The sequence below is a fragment of the Hyla sarda genome, unplaced genomic scaffold, assembly GCF_029499605.1.
Source record: "Hyla sarda isolate aHylSar1 unplaced genomic scaffold, aHylSar1.hap1 scaffold_157, whole genome shotgun sequence".
Classification (NCBI taxonomy): domain Eukaryota; kingdom Metazoa; phylum Chordata; class Amphibia; order Anura; family Hylidae; genus Hyla; species Hyla sarda.
Genome location: NW_026608206.1, coordinates 367,341 through 380,310, shown reverse-complemented (window position 1 = coordinate 380,310; position 12,970 = coordinate 367,341). Strand labels below are relative to the sequence as shown.

General features: G+C 46.2%; 5 non-coding genes and 1 pseudogene across 5 annotated transcripts; all 6 read left to right on the top strand.

The window, feature by feature from the left end:
* Nucleotides 1-318: 318 nt before the first annotated feature.
* Nucleotides 319-498, top strand: LOC130310435 (U2 spliceosomal RNA; annotated as a pseudogene).
* A 2,074-nt stretch (nt 499-2,572) lies between these two features.
* On the top strand, nt 2,573-2,763 carry LOC130310361 (U2 spliceosomal RNA). The gene has a single exon (XR_008858888.1). It is a non-coding gene; the product is annotated as a U2 spliceosomal RNA (small nuclear RNA).
* A 2,080-nt stretch (nt 2,764-4,843) lies between these two features.
* LOC130310428 (U2 spliceosomal RNA) lies at nt 4,844-5,034 on the top strand. Its single transcript, XR_008858953.1, has one exon. It is a non-coding gene; the product is annotated as a U2 spliceosomal RNA (small nuclear RNA).
* Nucleotides 5,035-7,111: 2,077 nt separating this feature from the next.
* On the top strand, nt 7,112-7,302 carry LOC130310360 (U2 spliceosomal RNA). Its single transcript, XR_008858887.1, has one exon. It is a non-coding gene; the product is annotated as a U2 spliceosomal RNA (small nuclear RNA).
* Nucleotides 7,303-9,388: 2,086 nt separating this feature from the next.
* LOC130310359 (U2 spliceosomal RNA) lies at nt 9,389-9,579 on the top strand. Its single transcript, XR_008858886.1, has one exon. It is a non-coding gene; the product is annotated as a U2 spliceosomal RNA (small nuclear RNA).
* A 2,081-nt stretch (nt 9,580-11,660) lies between these two features.
* On the top strand, nt 11,661-11,851 carry LOC130310357 (U2 spliceosomal RNA). The gene has a single exon (XR_008858884.1). It is a non-coding gene; the product is annotated as a U2 spliceosomal RNA (small nuclear RNA).
* The last annotated feature ends 1,119 nt before the right edge of the window (nt 11,852-12,970 follow it).

Here is a 12,970-nt window from a genome sequence, read left to right as displayed (position 1 = left end):
TAGGTTCCGCACCTCCCTGCAAACACCCCGGGTACTCCTGCTTCGCAGGGTACCTACCGTAATCGGCTCTGCGGGCAGATACCTTGGCTAACGCCAAGGGGGATGCCGGGAGCATTTGTGGTCTCCTAGTAGCTTCGGCGAAAAGGGACATCGAACCTGGAACCTCGCAGGTACCTTTTGGTCCGGAGGCGAAGGGTAAGGTTTGTTGGGGGGCCTCTCTCCTATCGGAGAAGGGCTTGCGATAGACCGCATCCTTTGTGCACGTTTTTTTAGTGTAACACGTTTGCACTTTTTCTTGCACTTTGGGTGAATCGAAAGCACGTTCCTCGGCTTTAGATAAGAGTATCTGTTCTTATCAGTTTAATATCTGATACGTCCCCTATCTGGGGACCATATATTAAATGGATTTTTGAGAACGGGGGCCGATTTCGAAGCTTGCTTCCGTCGCCCTATGCATTGACCCGATATGGCAGTATCTTCGGGTACAGTGCACCACCCCCTTACAGGGTTAAAAAGAAAGATTCCTACTTTCATTGCTACCTGCTTGCTGGCTAGCCAGCTAGCCAGCCCTGTGGGCCTTGCTGCTGCTGCAGCCAAAAAACAAAAGGTGGTGCTGCTGCTGCTGCTTCTGCTGCTTCTGCTTGTGTCTGGCCGCTGTTGGAGCGTCCAGGCACAGGACTTCTGCTGCTGCTGACTAAATGGCCTCCTTAATTGGATCATTTGAGTAGCCAGCACACCTGTGCAGGTAGGGCATGACATGATAGGCAGCTGCCTTGATAGCGGGTGGGTGCTGAATGTTCCTAATTGACAAAATAAGATTAATGCTTATGAAGAAATATAAAATCTCATCCCTTCCCCAATATCGCGCCACACCCCTACCCCTTAATTCCCTGGTTGAACTTGATGGACATATGTCTTTTTTCGACCGTACTAACTATGTAACTATGTAACATAACATGGGGGGGGGGTCTCCTGGCTGTTCACACAGGTGTGTCATTGCTGTACATTGACCATGCATTGCTTCTGTGGTATTGCAAAGGCAAAGACAAATGCTTCCAGCCATCCATTGCACTAATGGATTGGTCATCAGCTGGCTGTCTATGTCCCGCATCAATATAGACCAAAGTACAGAGGGTTAGGCTATGCTATTGTGCACCTACCTGATGCATCAGAAGGTGCGAGGCCCTTGCTAAATTCTGTGCACAGACTTTGAGATCTATACTTTAGACTGTATCTAAACCTGCTCCAACATGGACTGACATTCTGGCCTACTTTCAGCCGATGCGACTTGTCTGTCGCTGAACAGTCGCTTTTTATGTATTCAGCACCTATGTATAATGTTGTAAAAATGCTCTAGAAGCTAAAGTCGCAGAAATGTCACACATATTTGGCCTGCAACTTTCTGTGCGACAAATTCAGACAGGAAAAATCAGTATAAATCCTTAGAAAATTATCCCCCAGTGTCTCCATCTGCTGGCGGTATTGAATAAGCATTGCTGCACTGATGGGGTATGCATTAGACGAAAAAAAAGAAGAAAAAGAAGAATAATACGCCCAGAAAAGAGGCGAAAAGGAGAAAAACGTAAAAAAACGTGAAAAAAAAGTAAGAGGAAGAGAAGGGAAAAAAAGGTGGAAATGGGTTTAAAAGTGATTTCGGCGGAGAAATATATATATATATATATATATATATATATATATACGCGCACACACACACATATATATAAACGTATTCTCCGTTGAGATATTGCAGCCGCTGCTGTGTCCAGGCCCAGGAGCCTTAGCACTGTGCTGTGATGTCACTCAATACCACTGACATCACTAGGTGTAAACAACATCTCTCCTTTGCTGTGTATGTGACTATGGAGCTGTTTGGTGATGTCGTCTATTATGGCCTTCATAGAAGCAACAGGAGATTGTTGCATCCATCTAGAACCCTCAGAACTACAGTGCTATGATGTCACTCACTTCCACAGGCCTTGCAGAGTGTAAACAACAACAACCCAGCTTTGTTGTGTATGTAACCATAGGGATTTGTGATGTCACCTAGAACCTTCACAGCAGCGACAGCTTTATGAGGAGCATCAGCACTGCTCTGCCTGAGCAGAACCATCACCGCCATAGGTTGTCAAATAACCCGGGTTTAACCCACACAGGTAAGTCCAATGGGGTGCAGGCATGTCCTCTATGCTTACAGCTTCCCGTGGGTGTTGGTTTGATACCGTTTGGGGACAGCCAAGGAGGCATCTGCAGGCAACAAAGGTAGGTGTGTGCTTGTGTGTGTGTTTCCTATGCAGATCCTAAGCCCAGTGTCACATGCAAGTAGGAGGAGTAAGAAGGGTTCCTGGCAAATCCGGGTTATGGATTGCATTTAAAAAGGCCCCGTGGGAGTGCAATGGGCCCCTGTCTTGCTGCTTAGCAATAATGGTATGGGTTTAGGTTCTGCTGTGTGTACTGGTGGTTGACTGCCCCCCAGCCCAGAGTGTGCATGGAAAATTGTCTGGCAGCCTCCCTGACAGCAAGCAGTGATAGTGCCCATGAAGGGGACCTTGTTGGGCCCGCCCCTTTCACGGTTATCGCTTCTCGGCCTTTTGGCTAAGATCAAGTGTAGTATCTGTTCTTATCAGTTTAATATCTGATACGTCCCCTATCTGGGGACCATATATTAAATGGATTTTTGAGAACGGGGGCCGATTTCGAAGCTTGCTTCCGTCGCCCTATGCATTGACCCGATATGGCAGTATCTTCGGGTACAGTGCACCACCCCCTTACAGGGTTAAAAAGAAAGATTCCTACTTTCATTGCTACCTGCTTGCTGGCTAGCCAGCTAGCCAGCCCTGTGGGCCTTGCTGCTGCTGCAGCCAAAAAACAAAAGGTGGTGCTGCTGCTGCTGCTTCTGCTGCTTCTGCTTGTGTCTGGCCGCTGTTGGAGCGTCCAGGCACAGGACTTCTGCTGCTGCTGACTAAATGGCCTCCTTAATTGGATCATTTGAGTAGCCAGCACACCTGTGCAGGTAGGGCATGACATGATAGGCAGCTGCCTTGATAGCGGGTGGGTGCTGAATGTTCCTAATTGACAAAATAAGATTAATGCTTATGAAGAAATATAAAATCTCATCCCTTCCCCAATATCGCGCCACACCCCTACCCCTTAATTCCCTGGTTGAACTTGATGGACATATGTCTTTTTTCGACCGTACTAACTATGTAACTATGTAACATAACATGGGGGGGGGGTCTCCTGGCTGTTCACACAGGTGTGTCATTGCTGTACATTGACCATGCATTGCTTCTGTGGTATTGCAAAGGCAAAGACAAATGCTTCCAGCCATCCATTGCACTAATGGATTGGTCATCAGCTGGCTGTCTATGTCCCGCATCAATATAGACCAAAGTACAGAGGGTTAGGCTATGCTATTGTGCACCTACCTGATGCATCAGAAGGTGCGAGGCCCTTGCTAAATTCTGTGCACAGACTTTGAGATCTATACTTTAGACTGTATCTAAACCTGCTCCAACATGAACTGACATTCTGGCCTACTTTCAGCCGATGCGACTTGTCTGTCGCTGAACAGTCGCTTTTTATGTATTCAGCACCTATGTATAATGTTGTAAAAATGCTCTAGAAGCTAAAGTCGCAGAAATGTCACACATATTTGGCCTGCAACTTTCTGTGCGACAAATTCAGACAGGAAAAATCAGTATAAATCCTTAGAAAATTATCCCCCAGTGTCTCCATCTGCTGGCGGTATTGAATAAGCATTGCTGCACTGATGGGGTATGCATTAGACGAAAAAAAAGAAGAAAAAGAAGAATAATACGCCCAGAAAAGAGGCGAAAAGGAGAAAAACGTAAAAAAACGTGAAAAAAAAGTAAGAGGAAGAGAAGGGAAAAAAAGGTGGAAATGGGTTTAAAAGTGATTTCGGCGGAGAAATATATATATATATATATATATATATATATATATATATATACGCGCACACACACACATATATATAAACGTATTCTCCGTTGAGATATTGCAGCCGCTGCTGTGTCCAGGCCCAGGAGCCTTAGCACTGTGCTGTGATGTCACTCAATACCACTGACATCACTAGGTGTAAACAACATCTCTCCTTTGCTGTGTATGTGACTATGGAGCTGTTTGGTGATGTCGTCTATTATGGCCTTCATAGAAGCAACAGGAGATTGTTGCATCCATCTAGAACCCTCAGAACTACAGTGCTATGATGTCACTCACTTCCACAGGCCTTGCAGAGTGTAAACAACAACAACCCAGCTTTGTTGTGTATGTAACCATAGGGATTTGTGATGTCACCTAGAACCTTCACAGCAGCGACAGCTTTATGAGGAGCATCAGCACTGCTCTGCCTGAGCAGAACCATCACCGCCATAGGTTGTCAAATAACCCGGGTTTAACCCACACAGGTAAGTCCAATGGGGTGCAGGCATGTCCTCTATGCTTACAGCTTCCCGTGGGTGTTGGTTTGATACCGTTTGGGGACAGCCAAGGAGGCATCTGCAGGCAACAAAGGTAGGTGTGTGCTTGTGTGTGTGTTTCCTATGCAGATCCTAAGCCCAGTGTCACATGCAAGTAGGAGGAGTAAGAAGGGTTCCTGGCAAATCCGGGTTATGGATTGCATTTAAAAAGGCCCCGTGGGAGTGCAATGGGCCCCTGTCTTGCTGCTTAGCAATAATGGTATGGGTTTAGGTTCTGCTGTGTGTACTGGTGGTTGACTGCCCCCCAGCCCAGAGTGTGCATGGAAAATTGTCTGGCAGCCTCCCTGACAGCAAGCAGTGATAGTGCCCATGAAGGGGACCTTGTTGGGCCCGCCCCTTTCACGGTTATCGCTTCTCGGCCTTTTGGCTAAGATCAAGTGTAATATCTGTTCTTATCAGTTTAATATCTGATACGTCCCCTATCTGGGGACCATATATTAAATGGATTTTTGAGAACGGGGGCCGATTTCGAAGCTTGCTTCCGTCGCCCTATGCATTGACCCGATATGGCAGTATCTTCGGGTACAGTGCACCACCCCCTTACAGGGTTAAAAAGAAAGATTCCTACTTTCATTGCTACCTGCTTGCTGGCTAGCCAGCTAGCCAGCCCTGTGGGCCTTGCTGCTGCTGCAGCCAAAAAACAAAAGGTGGTGCTGCTGCTGCTGCTTCTGCTGCTTCTGCTTGTGTCTGGCCGCTGTTGGAGCGTCCAGGCACAGGACTTCTGCTGCTGCTGACTAAATGGCCTCCTTAATTGGATCATTTGAGTAGCCAGCACACCTGTGCAGGTAGGGCATGACATGATAGGCAGCTGCCTTGATAGCGGGTGGGTGCTGAATGTTCCTAATTGACAAAATAAGATTAATGCTTATGAAGAAATATAAAATCTCATCCCTTCCCCAATATCGCGCCACACCCCTACCCCTTAATTCCCTGGTTGAACTTGATGGACATATGTCTTTTTTCGACCGTACTAACTATGTAACTATGTAACATAACATGGGGGGGGGGGTCTCCTGGCTGTTCACACAGGTGTGTCATTGCTGTACATTGACCATGCATTGCTTCTGTGGTATTGCAAAGGCAAAGACAAATGCTTCCAGCCATCCATTGCACTAATGGATTGGTCATCAGCTGGCTGTCTATGTCCCGCATCAATATAGACCAAAGTACAGAGGGTTAGGCTATGCTATTGTGCACCTACCTGATGCATCAGAAGGTGCGAGGCCCTTGCTAAATTCTGTGCACAGACTTTGAGATCTATACTTTAGACTGTATCTAAACCTGCTCCAACATGGACTGACATTCTGGCCTACTTTCAGCCGATGCGACTTGTCTGTCGCTGAACAGTCGCTTTTTATGTATTCAGCACCTATGTATAATGTTGTAAAAATGCTCTAGAAGCTAAAGTCGCAGAAATGTCACACATATTTGGCCTGCAACTTTCTGTGCGACAAATTCAGACAGGAAAAATCAGTATAAATCCTTAGAAAATTATCCCCCAGTGTCTCCATCTGCTGGCGGTATTGAATAAGCATTGCTGCACTGATGGGGTATGCATTAGACGAAAAAAAAGAAGAAAAAGAAGAATAATACGCCCAGAAAAGAGGCGAAAAGGAGAAAAACGTAAAAAAACGTGAAAAAAAAGTAAGAGGAAGAGAAGGGAAAAAAAGGTGGAAATGGGTTTAAAAGTGATTTCGGCGGAGAAATATATATATATATATATATATATATATATATATATACGCGCACACACACACATATATATAAACGTATTCTCCGTTGAGATATTGCAGCCGCTGCTGTGTCCAGGCCCAGGAGCCTTAGCACTGTGCTGTGATGTCACTCAATACCACTGACATCACTAGGTGTAAACAACATCTCTCCTTTGCTGTGTATGTGACTATGGAGCTGTTTGGTGATGTCGTCTATTATGGCCTTCATAGAAGCAACAGGAGATTGTTGCATCCATCTAGAACCCTCAGAACTACAGTGCTATGATGTCACTCACTTCCACAGGCCTTGCAGAGTGTAAACAACAACAACCCAGCTTTGTTGTGTATGTAACCATAGGGATTTGTGATGTCACCTAGAACCTTCACAGCAGCGACAGCTTTATGAGGAGCATCAGCACTGCTCTGCCTGAGCAGAACCATCACCGCCATAGGTTGTCAAATAACCCGGGTTTAACCCACACAGGTAAGTCCAATGGGGTGCAGGCATGTCCTCTATGCTTACAGCTTCCCGTGGGTGTTGGTTTGATACCGTTTGGGGACAGCCAAGGAGGCATCTGCAGGCAACAAAGGTAGGTGTGTGCTTGTGTGTGTGTTTCCTATGCAGATCCTAAGCCCAGTGTCACATGCAAGTAGGAGGAGTAAGAAGGGTTCCTGGCAAATCCGGGTTATGGATTGCATTTAAAAAGGCCCCGTGGGAGTGCAATGGGCCCCTGTCTTGCTGCTTAGCAATAATGGTATGGGTTTAGGTTCTGCTGTGTGTACTGGTGGTTGACTGCCCCCCAGCCCAGAGTGTGCATGGAAAATTGTCTGGCAGCCTCCCTGACAGCAAGCAGTGATAGTGCCCATGAAGGGGACCTTGTTGGGCCCGCCCCTTTCACGGTTATCGCTTCTCGGCCTTTTGGCTAAGATCAAGTGTAGTATCTGTTCTTATCAGTTTAATATCTGATACGTCCCCTATCTGGGGACCATATATTAAATGGATTTTTGAGAACGGGGGCCGATTTCGAAGCTTGCTTCCGTCGCCCTATGCATTGACCCGATATGGCAGTATCTTCGGGTACAGTGCACCACCCCCTTACAGGGTTAAAAAGAAAGATTCCTACTTTCATTGCTACCTGCTTGCTGGCTAGCCAGCTAGCCAGCCCTGTGGGCCTTGCTGCTGCTGCAGCCAAAAAACAAAAGGTGGTGCTGCTGCTGCTGCTTCTGCTGCTTCTGCTTGTGTCTGGCCGCTGTTGGAGCGTCCAGGCACAGGACTTCTGCTGCTGCTGACTAAATGGCCTCCTTAATTGGATCATTTGAGTAGCCAGCACACCTGTGCAGGTAGGGCATGACATGATAGGCAGCTGCCTTGATAGCGGGTGGGTGCTGAATGTTCCTAATTGACAAAATAAGATTAATGCTTATGAAGAAATATAAAATCTCATCCCTTCCCCAATATCGCGCCACACCCCTACCCCTTAATTCCCTGGTTGAACTTGATGGACATATGTCTTTTTTCGACCGTACTAACTATGTAACTATGTAACATAACATGGGGGGGGGGTCTCCTGGCTGTTCACACAGGTGTGTCATTGCTGTACATTGACCATGCATTGCTTCTGTGGTATTGCAAAGGCAAAGACAAATGCTTCCAGCCATCCATTGCACTAATGGATTGGTCATCAGCTGGCTGTCTATGTCCCGCATCAATATAGACCAAAGTACAGAGGGTTAGGCTATGCTATTGTGCACCTACCTGATGCATCAGAAGGTGCGAGGCCCTTGCTAAATTCTGTGCACAGACTTTGAGATCTATACTTTAGACTGTATCTAAACCTGCTCCAACATGGACTGACATTCTGGCCTACTTTCAGCCGATGCGACTTGTCTGTCGCTGAACAGTCGCTTTTTATGTATTCAGCACCTATGTATAATGTTGTAAAAATGCTCTAGAAGCTAAAGTCGCAGAAATGTCACACATATTTGGCCTGCAACTTTCTGTGCGACAAATTCAGACAGGAAAAATCAGTATAAATCCTTAGAAAATTATCCCCCAGTGTCTCCATCTGCTGGCGGTATTGAATAAGCATTGCTGCACTGATGGGGTATGCATTAGACGAAAAAAAAGAAGAAAAAGAAGAATAATACGCCCAGAAAAGAGGCGAAAAGGAGAAAAACGTAAAAAAACGTGAAAAAAAAGTAAGAGGAAGAGAAGGGAAAAAAAGGTGGAAATGGGTTTAAAAGTGATTTCGGCGGAGAAATATATATATATATATATATATATATATATATATATATATATATATACGCGCACACACACACATATATATAAACGTATTCTCCGTTGAGATATTGCAGCCGCTGCTGTGTCCAGGCCCAGGAGCCTTAGCACTGTGCTGTGATGTCACTCAATACCACTGACATCACTAGGTGTAAACAACATCTCTCCTTTGCTGTGTATGTGACTATGGAGCTGTTTGGTGATGTCGTCTATTATGGCCTTCATAGAAGCAACAGGAGATTGTTGCATCCATCTAGAACCCTCAGAACTACAGTGCTATGATGTCACTCACTTCCACAGGCCTTGCAGAGTGTAAACAACAACAACCCAGCTTTGTTGTGTATGTAACCATAGGGATTTGTGATGTCACCTAGAACCTTCACAGCAGCGACAGCTTTATGAGGAGCATCAGCACTGCTCTGCCTGAGCAGAACCATCACCGCCATAGGTTGTCAAATAACCCGGGTTTAACCCACACAGGTAAGTCCAATGGGGTGCAGGCATGTCCTCTATGCTTACAGCTTCCCGTGGGTGTTGGTTTGATACCGTTTGGGGACAGCCAAGGAGGCATCTGCAGGCAACAAAGGTAGGTGTGTGCTTGTGTGTGTGTTTCCTATGCAGATCCTAAGCCCAGTGTCACATGCAAGTAGGAGGAGTAAGAAGGGTTCCTGGCAAATCCGGGTTATGGATTGCATTTAAAAAGGCCCCGTGGGAGTGCAATGGGCCCCTGTCTTGCTGCTTAGCAATAATGGTATGGGTTTAGGTTCTGCTGTGTGTACTGGTGGTTGACTGCCCCCCAGCCCAGAGTGTGCATGGAAAATTGTCTGGCAGCCTCCCTGACAGCAAGCAGTGATAGTGCCCATGAAGGGGACCTTGTTGGGCCCGCCCCTTTCACGGTTATCGCTTCTCGGCCTTTTGGCTAAGATCAAGTGTAGTATCTGTTCTTATCAGTTTAATATCTGATACGTCCCCTATCTGGGGACCATATATTAAATGGATTTTTGAGAACGGGGGCCGATTTCGAAGCTTGCTTCCGTCGCCCTATGCATTGACCCGATATGGCAGTATCTTCGGGTACAGTGCACCACCCCCTTACAGGGTTAAAAAGAAAGATTCCTACTTTCATTGCTACCTGCTTGCTGGCTAGCCAGCTAGCCAGCCCTGTGGGCCTTGCTGCTGCTGCAGCCAAAAAACAAAAGGTGGTGCTGCTGCTGCTGCTTCTGCTGCTTCTGCTTGTGTCTGGCCGCTGTTGGAGCGTCCAGGCACAGGACTTCTGCTGCTGCTGACTAAATGGCCTCCTTAATTGGATCATTTGAGTAGCCAGCACACCTGTGCAGGTAGGGCATGACATGATAGGCAGCTGCCTTGATAGCGGGTGGGTGCTGAATGTTCCTAATTGACAAAATAAGATTAATGCTTATGAAGAAATATAAAATCTCATCCCTTCCCCAATATCGCGCCACACCCCTACCCCTTAATTCCCTGGTTGAACTTGATGGACATATGTCTTTTTTCGACCGTACTAACTATGTAACTATGTAACATAACATGGGGGGGGGGGTCTCCTGGCTGTTCACACAGGTGTGTCATTGCTGTACATTGACCATGCATTGCTTCTGTGGTATTGCAAAGGCAAAGACAAATGCTTCCAGCCATCCATTGCACTAATGGATTGGTCATCAGCTGGCTGTCTATGTCCCGCATCAATATAGACCAAAGTACAGAGGGTTAGGCTATGCTATTGTGCACCTACCTGATGCATCAGAAGGTGCGAGGCCCTTGCTAAATTCTGTGCACAGACTTTGAGATCTATACTTTAGACTGTATCTAAACCTGCTCCAACATGGACTGACATTCTGGCCTACTTTCAGCCGATGCGACTTGTCTGTCGCTGAACAGTCGCTTTTTATGTATTCAGCACCTATGTATAATGTTGTAAAAATGCTCTAGAAGCTAAAGTCGCAGAAATGTCACACATATTTGGCCTGCAACTTTCTGTGCGACAAATTCAGACAGGAAAAATCAGTATAAATCCTTAGAAAATTATCCCCCAGTGTCTCCATCTGCTGGCGGTATTGAATAAGCATTGCTGCACTGATGGGGTATGCATTAGACGAAAAAAAAGAAGAAAAAGAAGAATAATACGCCCAGAAAAGAGGCGAAAAGGAGAAAAACGTAAAAAAACGTGAAAAAAAAGTAAGAGGAAGAGAAGGGAAAAAAAGGTGGAAATGGGTTTAAAAGTGATTTCGGCGGAGAAATATATATATATATATATATATATATATATATATATATATATGCGCACACACACACATATATATAAACGTATTCTCCGTTGAGATATTGCAGCCGCTGCTGTGTCCAGGCCCAGGAGCCTTAGCACTGTGCTGTGATGTCACTCAATACCACTGACATCACTAGGTGTAAACAACATCTCTCCTTTGCTGTGTATGTGACTATGGAGCTGTTTGGTGATGTCGTCTATTATGGCCTTCATAGAAGCAACAGGAGATTGTTGCATCCATCTAGAACCCTCAGAACTACAGTGCTATGATGTCACTCACTTCCACAGGCCTTGCAGAGTGTAAACAACAACAACCCAGCTTTGTTGTGTATGTAACCATAGGGATTTGTGATGTCACCTAGAACCTTCACAGCAGCGACAGCTTTATGAGGAGCATCAGCACTGCTCTGCCTGAGCAGAACCATCACCGCCATAGGTTGTCAAATAACCCGGGTTTAACCCACACAGGTAAGTCCAATGGGGTGCAGGCATGTCCTCTATGCTTACAGCTTCCCGTGGGTGTTGGTTTGATACCGTTTGGGGACAGCCAAGGAGGCATCTGCAGGCAACAAAGGTAGGTGTGTGCTTGTGTGTGTGTTTCCTATGCAGATCCTAAGCCCAGTGTCACATGCAAGTAGGAGGAGTAAGAAGGGTTCCTGGCAAATCCGGGTTATGGATTGCATTTAAAAAGGCCCCGTGGGAGTGCAATGGGCCCCTGTCTTGCTGCTTAGCAATAATGGTATGGGTTTAGGTTCTGCTGTGTGTACTGGTGGTTGACTGCCCCCCAGCCCAGAGTGTGCATGGAAAATTGTCTGGCAGCCTCCCTGACAGCAAGCAGTGATAGTGCCCATGAAGGAAACCTTGTTGGGCCCGCCCCTTTCACGGTTATCGCTTCTCGGCCTTTTGGCTAAGATCAAGTGTAGTATCTGTTCTTATCAGTTTAATATCTGATACGTCCCCTATCTGGGGACCATATATTAAATGGATTTTTGAGAACGGGGGCCGATTTCGAAGCTTGCTTCCGTCGCCCTATGCATTGACCCGATATGGCAGTATCTTCGGGTACAGTGCACCACCCCCTTACAGGGTTAAAAAGAAAGATTCCTACTTTCATTGCTACCTGCTTGCTGGCTAGCCAGCTAGCCAGCCCTGTGGGCCTTGCTGCTGCTGCAGCCAAAAAACAAAAGGTGGTGCTGCTGCTGCTGCTGCTTCTGCTGCTTCTGCTTGTGTCTGGCCGCTGTTGGAGCGTCCAGGCACAGGACTTCTGCTGCTGCTGACTAAATGGCCTCCTTAATTGGATCATTTGAGTAGCCAGCACACCTGTGCAGGTAGGGCATGACATGATAGGCAGCTGCCTTGATAGCGGGTGGGTGCTGAATGTTCCTAATTGACAAAATAAGATTAATGCTTATGAAGAAATATAAAATCTCATCCCTTCCCCAATATCGCGCCACACCCCTACCCCTTAATTCCCTGGTTGAACTTGATGGACATATGTCTTTTTTCGACCGTACTAACTATGTAACTATGTAACATAACATGGGGGGGGGGGTCTCCTGGCTGTTCACACAGGTGTGTCATTGCTGTACATTGACCATGCATTGCTTCTGTGGTATTGCAAAGGCAAAGACAAATGCTTCCAGCCATCCATTGCACTAATGGATTGGTCATCAGCTGGCTGTCTATGTCCCGCATCAATATAGACCAAAGTACAGAGGGTTAGGCTATGCTATTGTGCACCTACCTGATGCATCAGAAGGTGCGAGGCCCTTGCTAAATTCTGTGCACAGACTTTGAGATCTATACTTTAGACTGTATCTAAACCTGCTCCAACATGGACTGACATTCTGGCCTACTTTCAGCCGATGCGACTTGTCTGTCGCTGAACAGTCGCTTTTTATGTATTCAGCACCTATGTATAATGTTGTAAAAATGCTCTAGAAGCTAAAGTCGCAGAAATGTCACACATATTTGGCCTGCAACTTTCTGTGCGACAAATTCAGACAGGAAAAATCAGTATAAATCCTTAGAAAATTATCCCCCAGTGTCTCCATCTGCTGGCGGTATTGAATAAGCATTGCTGCACTGATGGGGTATGCATTAGACGAAAAAAAAGAAGAAAAAGAAGAATAATACGCCCAGAAAAGAGGCGAAAAGGAGAAAAACGTAAAAAAACGTGAAAAAAAAGTAAGAGGAA